Raw genomic sequence first — 13,062 nt, 5'->3', positions numbered from 1 at the left:
ACCCAGGTAAATTTCAGTGCCATTTAATGAGACTGGAAAGACCAGAAGAGGAGGAAATTGAGAGTGTGACAGAATGGGGTGGAGAATCAGAAGTTCTTTTTAGAATATAAAGCTTAAGATGCCCATTTGACCTAAAAGTTGAAATGCCAAGTGTTGGACATACTCACCTAGAGCTCAGGAAGAGATTTTTAACTGTACAGTGTGGTGGTTTAAAAGGAAAATGGTAGAATTCAACTTGTGACTGAAATCCAGGCTTACCAGCTGTGTGAATAAGCTACCCAAACTTCCTATGACTGGGACACTTCATCTGCAAACTGAAGTATTTAAAGTATTAAGTGAAATAACACTTGTAATTCATACCTGACACATAGAAAACTAAGTCTAATGTGGCCATGATTACTAGAGTTTTTGTTACTAATAGCAGCAGCAGCGGTCTAGGTAATATATTAAAGACTGGGGCCTGAGTGGGATTACCCAGGAAGTGAATATAGATAAGAAGAGGATGAAGGTACTCACTCTGAGAGAAGAAAAAGCAAAGGATGAAGCCATAAATGAAGGAGGAGGAGGCGAGGAGATTGTGGTGTCCTGAGGTTCAGGAAGTATTCCAAGAGAATGATGAGCTGTATCAAATGCTGCCAAGAGATTTAGTAAGATCAGGCCTGGAAAGAACCCACTGTAAAATGTAAATGGGGGAGGGGCTTTGTTATGGTTTGTCAAAAGAGGAAAAGGGCAATTGACCTAGAGTGGACACTCAAAACATAACTTTAGAGTTGATAGCATATACCCACATTAAAGCAATACTTGCTATTATTAGCAATGAGGCCTGCTAAAGAGAAGTGACAGCGAGCAGAATGAACAAATAGTTTGAAGGATGGAGACAACCTAACCTTAGGGTAAGGTAGCATTCTAGAGGCCTACTAATTAGAAAACAAGAAGCAGAAATGTCCCAATTACAACTGTGTGGCCCAAGGTACACTCTATTTTATTTTATTTTTTTTAATTTTAGCAAAACAAAAAAAATAGACTAACAATTTCTAAAAACCCCATGAATGCATTTTTATTAAATACTGTGAAAACTAACATTGAATTTTCCTTACTTCCTTAATCTCCTCCCACCGAACCCTAATACCGTGATAATAAAAGGTGTTTGATTACCAATGTCAATACTATATAGTGCCAACTTGGAATTTGCTTTCATACATTTCCACTGAGCAACACCCTTTATAAACATTACCACATAATTTAAAATGTCAAAGCCATACAATTCATCATCTGGCTGGCCTATTTCAAGATAAAATGTCAAAGGGGGAAGTAAAAAGAAAAGGTTAACTACCTATTAAAAAAAAAATCCGCATTTGTCTAAATGAAGTAATTCATTGTTTCAAGACATGTAACTTTAGGACAAAAGAAAGAACAAAACAATGCTTAAGTAGGCTCTGGAGATAATACAAGGAACATACTAATGGAGAACACGCTTGCTCTATATATTGTCAAAAGTCAACAGTAATTGTTACTCTAAGTAGCAATAACTTTCTTTAGTCAACACAAGCTCTCTCGTAAATTTAACCAAAATCAACTACTTAGAGATCTGCTCTGTTAAGGACACTACCAGTATTTTCTGGAAAGAAATGGTACTGTCTCCCCTTTTTGCTTTTGTTGTTAAATTATCTTTTCAATTGTAAATACATTTACATGGTTCAGAATTCTAATATTACTAAAAAGTATTTATCAAAATCTCCTTCCAGCCTTTGGCCCCTGGTTCCTCTCCTAGAGACAACCAGTGTTAACTATTTTCTAGAGTATCTTCCAACATGCTTAAACAAATGGCGTCAATTCACATGTATTTTTTATACAAAGAGCAGCATGTTACTCTGGCCATTCTGCATTTTGCCTCTTCATCTTCCACTTGCCCAGCCTGCTTAATATACAATACACTGGAGATTATGCTTTATTAGTACAAAGAGCCATCTTATTCTCCCCACCCCAGTTTTGATAAATTTTTATTTTGATAATTTCAAGCTTACAGTACAATTACAATGTAGCACAATAAATTTATATAATGTTATTAACCAATGTACCTCAATACATTTAATAATAAAAACATTCTTATATTCTCTACTTTAGATTTTGCTCTGATAACATTTTGTCCATTTGTTTTATCATTCTCTCTATATATAAACATTTTTATATATGCATATTTTTCCTTAGCTAATTGAAACGTTAAAAGCATTTTTTTACTACCACATACATCTGTATGTATTTCCGAATAACAAAGACATTAACTGACATAAACCATAGTACAATTAACGAATTGTCAGGAAATTAAGTACTATTTAATGTTTTTATTACCCATAGTCTATATATGGATTTGCCAATTATAGTGATTTTCCTGCCCATGATGTAAGCCAGGATATGCATTGCATTAACTTCCATGAATTAGAAAGATTTCCTAGGTCATTCTTTGTCTTTATTGACCTTGATACTCGTGAAGATTAGACCTGTTATTTTTGTTGTATTTTTTCCCCTGATGTTACCTTGTGGGTTAGATTCAGAATATATTTTTTTAATAAGTAATCCATGAAGTTTATGTTGTTCTCTTATCAGTGCATCATATTAGGATGCATGTAATATCTCTCTATCCCAATATTGATGATATTCACTTTAATCACTTGATTTAGGTGAGATTTTCCTTGTAAAATTAGTAATTAATAGTTTGTGGGGACATACTTTAAGACTATATAAACATCCTCTTCCTCAACAAACTATCACACATTAATTTTAGGATCCTTTAATAATTTTTCAACTTATCATTTCTTTAATTTACTAATTAGTAATTGTTTAATGAATTTATATTTGATTTCTTAACTTATCATTTAATGAACTTATATTTGATTTCTTAATTTATCAAAGTAAAACCTTTCCTTATCCATTTATCTATTTATATCAGTGTGGACTCAGGATTATTTTACTGGGGTTGTAATCCATACTTATTATCATTTATTTTTACTCTTACATAGTTCCATATTTGGCTAGTAAGGGCCCTTAAAGCTTACCTTCTGATATAAATTCATCATTCTTTGAGTATTTCCTTACTTCTAGAATTATAAAATGTTTCAAGAAGCATTTTTTCCTGCCCCAGCCCTGGAATTGGCCTTTTCCCCCAAGATGCTATAATCATTAGTAATGCCCATTAATGGAGAATGACATTAGAAACCAAGATCTGGGAATTATGTTTGCTCATTGCTACCATTGTATCAGAGAACATAGCTAATAAGTAAGATATAAATATAAGTTTCAGTGGCAGAACTAAGAAAAAACGGCTATACTATCTGTATATATAAAAGCCTAACATGCAAATAGACCAGATGGTGGATCAGATCAAGCAAACCAGTCGCTATGACGTGCACTGACCATCAGGGGGTGCGCACAGACCACGACAGGTGTCAGCAGCAGGCGGCAGAGTGCGGAACTTGGCAGGCATCGGCCATGGCGGGATGGTGGAGCATGTGAGCAGGGGCGCCAGACCAAGGCAGGGTACCGGTCACTGTCATTGGGGCAAGCCTCTAGTGCTCCCGCACCATGGTCCCGTCAGGTGCTCACACCTGCTGCCGGCACTGGAGCCGCCAATCACACCCACTGCCAGCGCCTGGCACTGGCCTCCATCGCTCAACGCCGTCAGCATGTGCGAGTGGCAGCTGTCAGCCCCAATCACCCCTCAGGGTTTCTCCACTTCCTCCTGCTCCTGAGGGGCGACTGGGGCTGGCAGCTGCTGCTCACATCCATTGCAGGCACCCGGCGCCGGTCCCTATCACCCTTGAGGGCTGTTCCACCTCCCGCTGCAGTGATTAGGGCAGCAGTCACTGCTTGTACCCACTGACGGCCCAGCCCCACTTGTGCCCACTGCTGGAGCCAGCCCCAATTGCTCTGTACCATCAGCAAGTGGGAGTGGCAGCAGCGGGAGTGGGACTGCCAGAAGACGGGGACCAGGAGCCTCGACAGGAGGGGACGGGTGGAGGCATGAAGAATGGGCCGAGACCCGCCCCTGTGCCCACTGCAGCCTCACAGCCCACAGTTCTTTTCAAGGTGCATGTATTCATGCACTGGGCCCCTAGTGTAGATATAAAAACATTAAAAACCATGAGTTCATAATCATAATTTCAATTCCAACCCAAAACTACTGAATACATTCTAGCCCCACTTCTTTTCATAACTCCCCCCACACACATAGACACAAAAAAAACTTGGCTCTCATTACTCTCAACATGTTCTATTCAAATTTAGAATACACAAATAGTAGGGTGATCATCACTAACCGAAACCTCTGCAAATAGCAATCTCACTATCGGTAGTTCAGGATTCAGTTTTGCTCCTTTTTGGTCTTGTCAGATGTGGTTTTATTCTTTGAGAGTAGATCTACTTCAGTTTTGAACATAGGTTTAGGGCATGGCTTTTATATCAGGTGTGATCCAGATTCTACGGCGTGGCCTCCTTGGTGTCTCCACCACATGTCTGAGGTGCTTGGCAAGATTTCCCCACTTTGGCTCAGCCAGAGATACAGGGACACCCAGTCCTGCATGGTCACTGGGATCATCAATCCACTCCCAGCACAGCATTAAGCAATCTTTGTTAAACTTCACAGAATCTCAACCTGCACAAGTGTGCTGGGCCCTCAGCCAAAACTATAACAATCCCCCACAGACTTCTGTGGCTGCTTACCTGACTCAGCAAGAACATATCAGGTATCCTGCCACACAAAGGTCACCCCATCAGCCAGAACGATACCTCTGCTGCCTCAGTGCAGCCAGGCTCTCACTGCTTAAGCTCTACCTCTCTGCTCTGTAGCAGGTGGAGTGCCCCTAGGGAGGAGGCCCAGTGATGGGGGGCTCACCTTATGCTTTCCTTCTTGAAATGACCAGTTGTGTACTCTTTGTTGCTCTGAAAACAGCTGTCTCATATACTTTGTCTTATTTCAGTTGTTTTCAGCTGGAGGGCAAGTTTGGTAATCAATTACTCTGCCATAGCTTGAGGCAGGTCTGCTTTATTCTTTTTAACAGCTGCATAGTATTTCACTGCGCACCTTCATTCATTTAACCAGTCCAGGCTTCTTATGTTGTTCACAGTGCTTTTACAAACAATGCTGTTATGTACATGTGTCATTTCCGACATGTGCAAATATATCTTTGTGACAAATTCCCAAAAAAATTATTGATGGGTCAAAGAACAAACATTTTAGAATTTACTAAAAAGGTTTGTGTTCACAATATAATATCTATCACAACTTTATAAATCAGGATTATATCCCCTGAAGTCTTCATTCCATATTCAAGGAAGTCCTAATAATTCAATCACCTTCATGTAGAATTCCTGAATTTTCAATTATTTCAGAAGTCCCTCTCTGTTTTCTACCCTCATTATGCCCTCCTTTAAAAGCCACCTACCAGAATTCATGTCAGCTTTCTAGTATGAAGCACCATGATTCTGTACTTTCTGTTCCATTCCAGGCACATGCTAGTCTTTGGGTCACAAAAAAGCCCCGGACTTCCTACTTCAGGGAAAAATAAACAAGTAAACCTTCTAAGGAAAACTATGAGAAGGAGTTCTCTATAAATATTTTTAAGAAAAGAAAAAGAAAATGTAATTCGCAGGCTTACACATCTATAAACCTAGACAGAAGAGGGTTGCACAATAAAAAGATAATATTCTAATCATAAGTAAATAAACTTTTTTCGGAAGTAATTATTACTATGCTAGCCCTGTATACTAATATAATTAGATGAGGGCATAAACTTTAAAATTCTCTGCCCTGAATGAGGGAATAATTAGCATGTTTTCCTACTAGCTCACACTAAGTAATTAGCTTGCTAGCTTAAGCATGGTCTAAAAGAAGCTGCAAGCACTTTAAAAATAATCTTTAGTAATAATCAATCCGGAGAAATTTAATCTAACTTACTCAAACTCCGCATCTCCAGGAGGCCTGATAAATCATATCAACACAAGCCTTTACTGAGTTGTTATTACGGCCAGTATCTTTAAAGACTTCATAAGCATTCTTTTACTTAATCCTCACAACAGGGCTGGTAGATATAATTATCCCTCTTTAACAGACGAGGAAATATTAAGTGAAGTTAAGTAACTTGTCCAAGGTCACACAGAAGGAAAGTAGTAGAGCTCCATTTTGGAGCCTATCAGACTCCAAAGCCTGGGCATTTATCAATAGCCCAGTGTTTCTCAAAACGCTGGGGACTTATGTACGGATTATCTCCATTAGAATTACTGGGGACCTGAAATGCATACTTCTAGTTGTTCACATTCTTTGGGTGTATATTATCAAAATTTGAGAAACAATGCAACTCAGTGAGAACATAAAATTACTTTAGCACTTCGAGTAATTTAAAAAATTATAACAGTAAGAGAAGCTTCAATCAAGCACTACATGGTTGCCATCAACAACTATATTAGAAAAAGAATTTCTGGCAAATTTTTATTACCACTTCACGATAAGGAACTAACTTAAAAACTCCAAATTTAATTCTGCTTCTTTTCAGTCAGAAACAGGAGAAATTAACTTGTTTGTTACAATCATTTATTCTACAAACAACCCACACACATTAAACAGTGACTGAGTCAATGCAGGGTAACTCTGAAGGGAAAAAACTGAGAACTTCAATGTTAAAATTTTATCATTTTAAATGGAAACTTCTGAAGTACAGCACAGATTCTGAAAACTATGTGAAAATACTTCTAAACTCTTCTAATGTTTGTATTCTTGAGCGTGCCCCCAGAGCCCAGCTCCAGACCAAGCTTAGCCAAGCCTTGCTGTTCATTTGGTCCATAGCTTCAGGGAAGTTACTGAACTCTCAGCTTCTGCATTCATAAGAAGGGATGACAACACTTCACAGATACTGCTTTCTCCCATCCCCTCTCCTCTCTCTCCTCTGATCACCTCTCAACCTATCCTGTGAAACTCAGAAAAGGCTGTCAAGAAGAAATTAGCCATGTAAAATAATCATGTAAATGTTGTAATATTATGTAAGGTATATAAATATCTAATCAGTATAATGTACACCTGAAACTAATATAACATTGTGTGTCAACTCTAATTTTTGATAAAAGTGTTGTTGTTGTTTTTTAATCCATCATGCTTCGTGTTCTGTTTTCTCCAATCATGACCAGTTTAAGCCTTAAGCCTCTCTGGTCATCAATGATCATGTACTCTCACTGCCATATGCTCTAGGGATCTCCTTAGCTGAACTTGACACCATGTCTTCTCTCCTTCCCAAAAGTTACCACTAGACCCTCCTTGTCCTTAACTACTTAAACCTTAACCTTGCTTGATGACACCAAGATTGTGAATCCCTTTCAAGCAACAATTATTTTCTCTTTCATACCTCTCCTACTCCATTCCAACACTTGATATTACTAGTTCACTAGAGGCCCAATGCTGCCTCGGCTCTGGCTCCCAAGGTTATCAGGAAAGATGGCCAGTCCAATTAGCATATTACACTTTTATTATTATTGAAGATTCAACAGATATCTCACCCCTATGACATGTAAGGCATTTGTGGGTGGGTCAGGGGAAGTGCTAAGTAACAAAATAGCCAAAATCTCTAAACGGGGAGCTTATATTCACTTGGAGAAAAGGAAAACAAAAAAGCTCATAGGAAAATAAAGTAGGAAGTCATAATGAGAATTTTGTGTGGGGCAGAATACTCACTTCAAATGGAGTGATCAGTGGCATTTTTAAATGGGGGTATGAAGGGTAAGGAGCCAGTCAAGCCAAGAGTGAGATGGTGAAGAACATTTCAGACCGAGGGCATAATAAGGAATTCTTTGCCTCCTCCATAATCTATTTGTGCTCACACCCTGGATCTCGTCACCAGCAGAACCTGAATACTTCCCATATCACCAACTGAAACTTGCCATACCCTCTGACAACTTGCCTTTTCATAGATGTCACTTCATCCAGAAGTCTAATCCACTGACCTATGTTCCTCAGGAAGGCTCTTTTTACTATCTTCCTTTATCCAATTTACAATTCCCCTCTTACACATACATTCAATCCCTTGACTCTCCTGCTTTCCTTCAGGCTAGCCTGGCAAAATCCCAATCATTCCGCCTTTTCTGAGACTCTATCTGTGCCAGAGAAAATGCTAGACACAATCCCAGATAGATTTGGAACACTGAAAATTCATGATCACTAATTTCATATGAACTTCTACACTGCCCAGTAGTGCTCAATAATGACTATTTGGGCCCTAGCCGGTTTGGCTCAGTGGATAGAACGTTGACCTGTGGACTGAAAGGTCCCAGGTTCGATTCCAGCCAAGGGCACATGTCGGGGATCGATCCTCACGAGGGGGCATGCAGGAAGCAGCCAATCAATGATTCTCTGTCATTTTTGATGTTTCTATCTCTCTCTCCCTCTCCCTTCCTCTCTGAAATCAATAAAGAAATATATTTTTAAAAATAATGACTATTTGGTATCTTCTACATTCTCTTCAACATTTTTACCCTACTCTCAACCCTAGCTTTCATGATGGCCTACTATTACGGCTTTCCCTCCTATCTTTCTGATTATTTTGTTGTTATTTCCTCTTCTGATCTAAAGCTTAGAGATCTTCTGGACTCAGACATTGGCCATTTGCCCTCATTGTTCTATGTTCTTCCCAGGTGACTTTATCTATTCCCATGACTTTATCATCTATATCAGTGTTTCCCAAACTTCTCTCATGATGAGAATCACCTGGTGGAGTTGTTAAAACACAGATTCCTGAATCCCAACTAAGAAGTGCTAAACTAGAATTTTTGGGAACATATAGGTAAAATTGTATACTTAACTAGTGCTCTAAGACAGATTTTATATACAGAGCACTAAGTTAGGTATGCAATTTTACCTATATGTTCTCAAAAATTCTAGTTTAGCACTTCTTAGTTGGGATTCAGCAATCTGTGTTTTAACAACTCCACCAGGTGATTCTCATCATGAGAGAAGTTTGGGAAACACTGATCTATATGCTAATAACTCCCAAGTCTCTTTCTTTCCCAGACCACCTCTTTACTTTCAATATCACCATTTTTTACTAAAACCACCATCATCTCCTGGTGATCCTATCTAATAAAGAAGGAATATGCTAATTGACCCTCACACCATCACAAAAGATGGTGATGCCTACAGTTAATAAGGAGGAAATATGCTAATTGACCCTGCCCTCAAAGATGGAGCTTCCACCACATCTGAAGTAAGCATTGTAGGGAAGAATATGTTTCTCTATGTTTTTCTCCTATGTCCAAATGGTTGCAGGATCATAATCTGTTGTGCCACCTTTATTTCTGCAATTGCAACTGATATTCTCACATTTCATTTTAACAAATATTCTCCTTAATAACTGCAACCAACCAGTGTTATTTAGTGATATGCCTAGTTATAATGGGCAGTTCTATCATTTTCAGAGCTTACAGGAAATGCTCTCCTAATTGGCTAACTGGGGGTCTCTATATCTCTGAAGATGGGGGGAAAGCTAGGACTCTTTAATTTTTTGGGTGCTTCTTGTCTTGACTCTTGAGTTGGGAAATTGATATATTTCCAACCTCTTACCCACCTCAATGGCACATCCCAGGAATCACAATAGGAAGAGCCTCATTGGCTCTCCTATCCTGTTGTCCCTTCGTGGCCCTGTTTCTTTCCATTAGCCTGGGCCCCGATGGTGCAAATGAAAGCTGAAGGTTTTAGGAAGGTAGAAATGAAAAGGGCAGAGGTTCCAAGCCCTCCTTCGAAATTGTTTACTTATTCATTCTCTGCTTATAATTCTTAGGGAGATGGTGAGAGTAAGGAATAGAAGAAGGTGGCCAAGTTAATGAGAAATGGACCACCTAAGACAAATGAAACAATACTTTTTACTAGAGAAACAAGCAAGCCAAATGCAGCACATTGTTTGTTATTTTGGTTCAATAATTTTGAGATCTCTTCATTCACAAAAAAGAAAGAACTGGTTTTATTTACTGTTGATTTTTTTTTTTTCCTTCCTGTGGATGAAATAACTGAAGCCTAGAGGAATCAACTAGCTACTGAAATGTTTAAATTATTTTTGTGTTAATAGTACACTTTGAGTATCTTTTCCACATTAAAAAATATTTCTGAATTATGTTTTCCTTACATTATTTAACAATGTATACTGTTTTAAAAAAAATGAATAAACAATTCAAACCTTAAAAAAAAAAAAAAAAAAAAAAAAAAGATGGAGCTTCCACAGCCAATAAGGAGGGAATATGTTAATTGGCTGTCCTGCCCTCAAAGATGTTGGTGCCCACAGCCACAAGATAGTAATGCCCAGTCCCCTCAGCCCTGCCAGGGTGGCAGGCATGGCAAGGCTGGGCCCACTTAGGGGCAGGCCAGGCCTTGCCACACGCCTGCCTCAGGAGTCCCCCACTCCCTTCAGCCCCTCCCAGCCTCCCAGGGCCAGCCCGAGGCGCAGGCAAGCCTCAGATGGCAGCTGCCCAGCTACCCAGGGCTGCCCAAGGCACAGGTAACTAGGGCCGGCTGAGGCTTTGCACTGCTGGCAGTGGCAGCAGCAGAGGTGTGATGGGGCATCGCCTTCCCCTGATAGCCGGGTCGTCTCCCACCTCCGAAAGCTCCTGGACTGTGAGAGGGGGCAGGATGGGCCGAGGGGACCCCCCCACTCCAGTACATAAATTTTCATACACTGGGCCTCTAGTATTACTATAATAGCTCTTAATTTCTCTGCTAATAGTTCAGTCTTCCCATGGTAGCCACAATGATCTTTCTATTGTATAATTCAGATGTTTTTCCCTTACTTAAAACTCTCAACAGCTTTCCACAACTCTCAGAAAAAATCCTAAAAAATGGCCTCTTGAGTCTGCCTTAACATATTACCAAAAATTGGGAGGCTTAAAAAAACAGAAATTTATTCTCTCACAGTTCTAGACTGGAAGTCTAAAATCAAGGTGCTGGAAATACCACACTCCCTCTAAAGCAGGGGTAGGGGACGTCTAGTCCACGGGCCTCATAAGACGTGAAAACATTTGGTCTGGCCTTACCAACGCATTAGGGGTGAGTTAATTTTTGACCAAATACAGCAGGCTAATTTTTTAAGTTGATAATTTTGTATGGCCCACAAATGATTTATAAATATCCAAATGGCCCTTGGCAAAAAAAAAAAAAAAAAAAAAAAAAGGTTCCCACGCTGCTCTAAAGACTAGAGATTCCTAGCCTCTTCCAGCTTCTGGAATCTTTGGAATCTCCCTGGCTTGTGGCTCAGTCTCTCTGATTCCTTATCTCTGGCTTCATTATGGCTTTCTCTTATCTCCTTCATTTGTCTTATAAGAACACTAGTCATTGGACTTAGGGCCCACCCAAGTCATTCTAGATTATTCCTTCTCAAGATCCTTAACTTAATTGCATTTGCAAAGACCTTTATTTAAAAAACTGTCACATTTACAGGTTCTAGGCCCAGGGATTAGGAATGGGCATATCTTTTGGAGGGCCACCATTTAACCCACTACAGCCTCTTAGCCTCCAAGGCCTTACCCAAGCTGCCTCTGCCTCCCCCTGCAGCTTCATCTCCCAAAGCTCTCTTTCTTGGTGCATGGCTTTATCCATGCTGGCTGCCTTTTACTTCCTTGATTGAGGGCAAGCTCTTTCCCATCCTTCTGCTAAATGCTATTCTATACCATGCTCTCTAGTCTTTACCTAGCTAACTCCTCCTTCAGGTCTTGACTTAAATCTAACTTCCACAGAGAAGTGTTTTTTGATCCATACACAAGTATATTGTCATAGTTATCATCCCTCAAAGCACTTTGTTCCTTCACAGCATTCAATTATTTTCCTGTTTCCAAGTTGAACCTGCATATAATTTGTGTGTTTGCTTGTTACTGTCTCTTATCACTGGACTGTGAATTCTTCATACCACTCTGGCACACCTGCTTTGTTCACTTCCGTTGGTATGCCCAAGTGTGGGCCAGCACCTGGCACAGAGGCAATAACTAAATAAAGATGTACTGAGTAAAAACAGCACTTCCCGTTCCCCCTTTGAACAGGATTAGATAAGTACAAATAAATGGGTTAGAAGGGTCACCAGACAGCTCAGGACACGAGTCCTGCAGCAGATCTCTCTCCCAGGCCAGCATGATATGATGGCCAAGCTGGGTAGAAAAGGAACAGTAGTACCCGATTACTAGCAAGTTGTTTCTCTCCCCTTCAGTTCTGCATGAACAAACTGTATACCTCAAGAACTCATTCATCTTTTATAATAATTCATCTCTACCTACTGTCTTAAAGGATTAATTGAGGTTTTTCAGAATTTTAGGAAAAACTCCAATAACAACTGATTTCTTACTGAAGCCTAATACTTAACTGGGAGATTCACATTATATATAAGGTTCTTAATTCTACTAAATCACAAAAATGATTCAAGTATTAATAATAAATACTGCTGGCCTGTTTTAAAATCTAGTATGCACAGAGGAACACAGAAAAGAGAAATATTTTCTAGGACACATGAAATTATCCAGCCTCTTTCTTACTCTGAAATTTATTTTTTAAATTCAGATATAATTCACATACTGTAACTTCCCCCTTTTAAAGTGTACAATTCAGTGTTTTGCCCAAAGTTGTACCACACTGTCACTATCTAATTCCAGTACATTCTCATCACCATCACTCCTCCTCCCCGTCCCCCCCAAAACAAACAAACAAACAAACAAACAAACATGCTCATTAGCAATCATTTGCTATTCCTCCCTTCCCCAGTCTCTGGCAACCACTAATGTATCATCTCTACAGATTTTCCCATTTGTTTTTCATATTTATGAAACAAATATAGAGACATGAAATGATTTACACAGGGTTGTAGTCACCTTATAAGAAAGCAAGATTATAACACGCGTATTTATAGCAACTTTTTAAACAGTACAAAATATAAGAGATTAGTGAAAATGTGTTAAGCTCAACTATACATATCTTCATTGTGGCTATAAGACACATGGTGCTTAAAGCTCAATTCTTAGGGTAGTAGTTCTCAGGCAGTGTGTCAGGCTGGGTGGAGG

General features: G+C 39.4%; 1 protein-coding gene across 5 annotated transcripts in view; it reads right to left on the bottom strand.

The window, feature by feature from the left end:
- Positions 1 to 13,062, bottom strand: part of POC1B (POC1 centriolar protein B) — a 103,566-nt gene that overhangs the window by 83,522 nt on the left and 6,982 nt on the right. The window contains exon 1 of one of the 5 annotated variants that reach the window (XM_084876908.1): positions 517 to 602. The exons of the other annotated variants lie outside the window; for them this stretch is intronic. The gene's annotated coding sequence lies outside the window, so the exon portion shown is untranslated. Of the gene's footprint in view, positions 1 to 516; positions 603 to 13,062 lie in introns of those variants that run through there. 5 annotated transcript variants of the gene reach the window in all.

Source organism: Pipistrellus hanaki (genome assembly GCF_964339955.1).
Source record: "Pipistrellus hanaki genome assembly, chromosome: 3".
Taxonomy (NCBI): Eukaryota; Metazoa; Chordata; class Mammalia; order Chiroptera; family Vespertilionidae; genus Pipistrellus; species Pipistrellus hanaki.
This window is presented reverse-complemented; position numbering and strand designations above follow the sequence as displayed.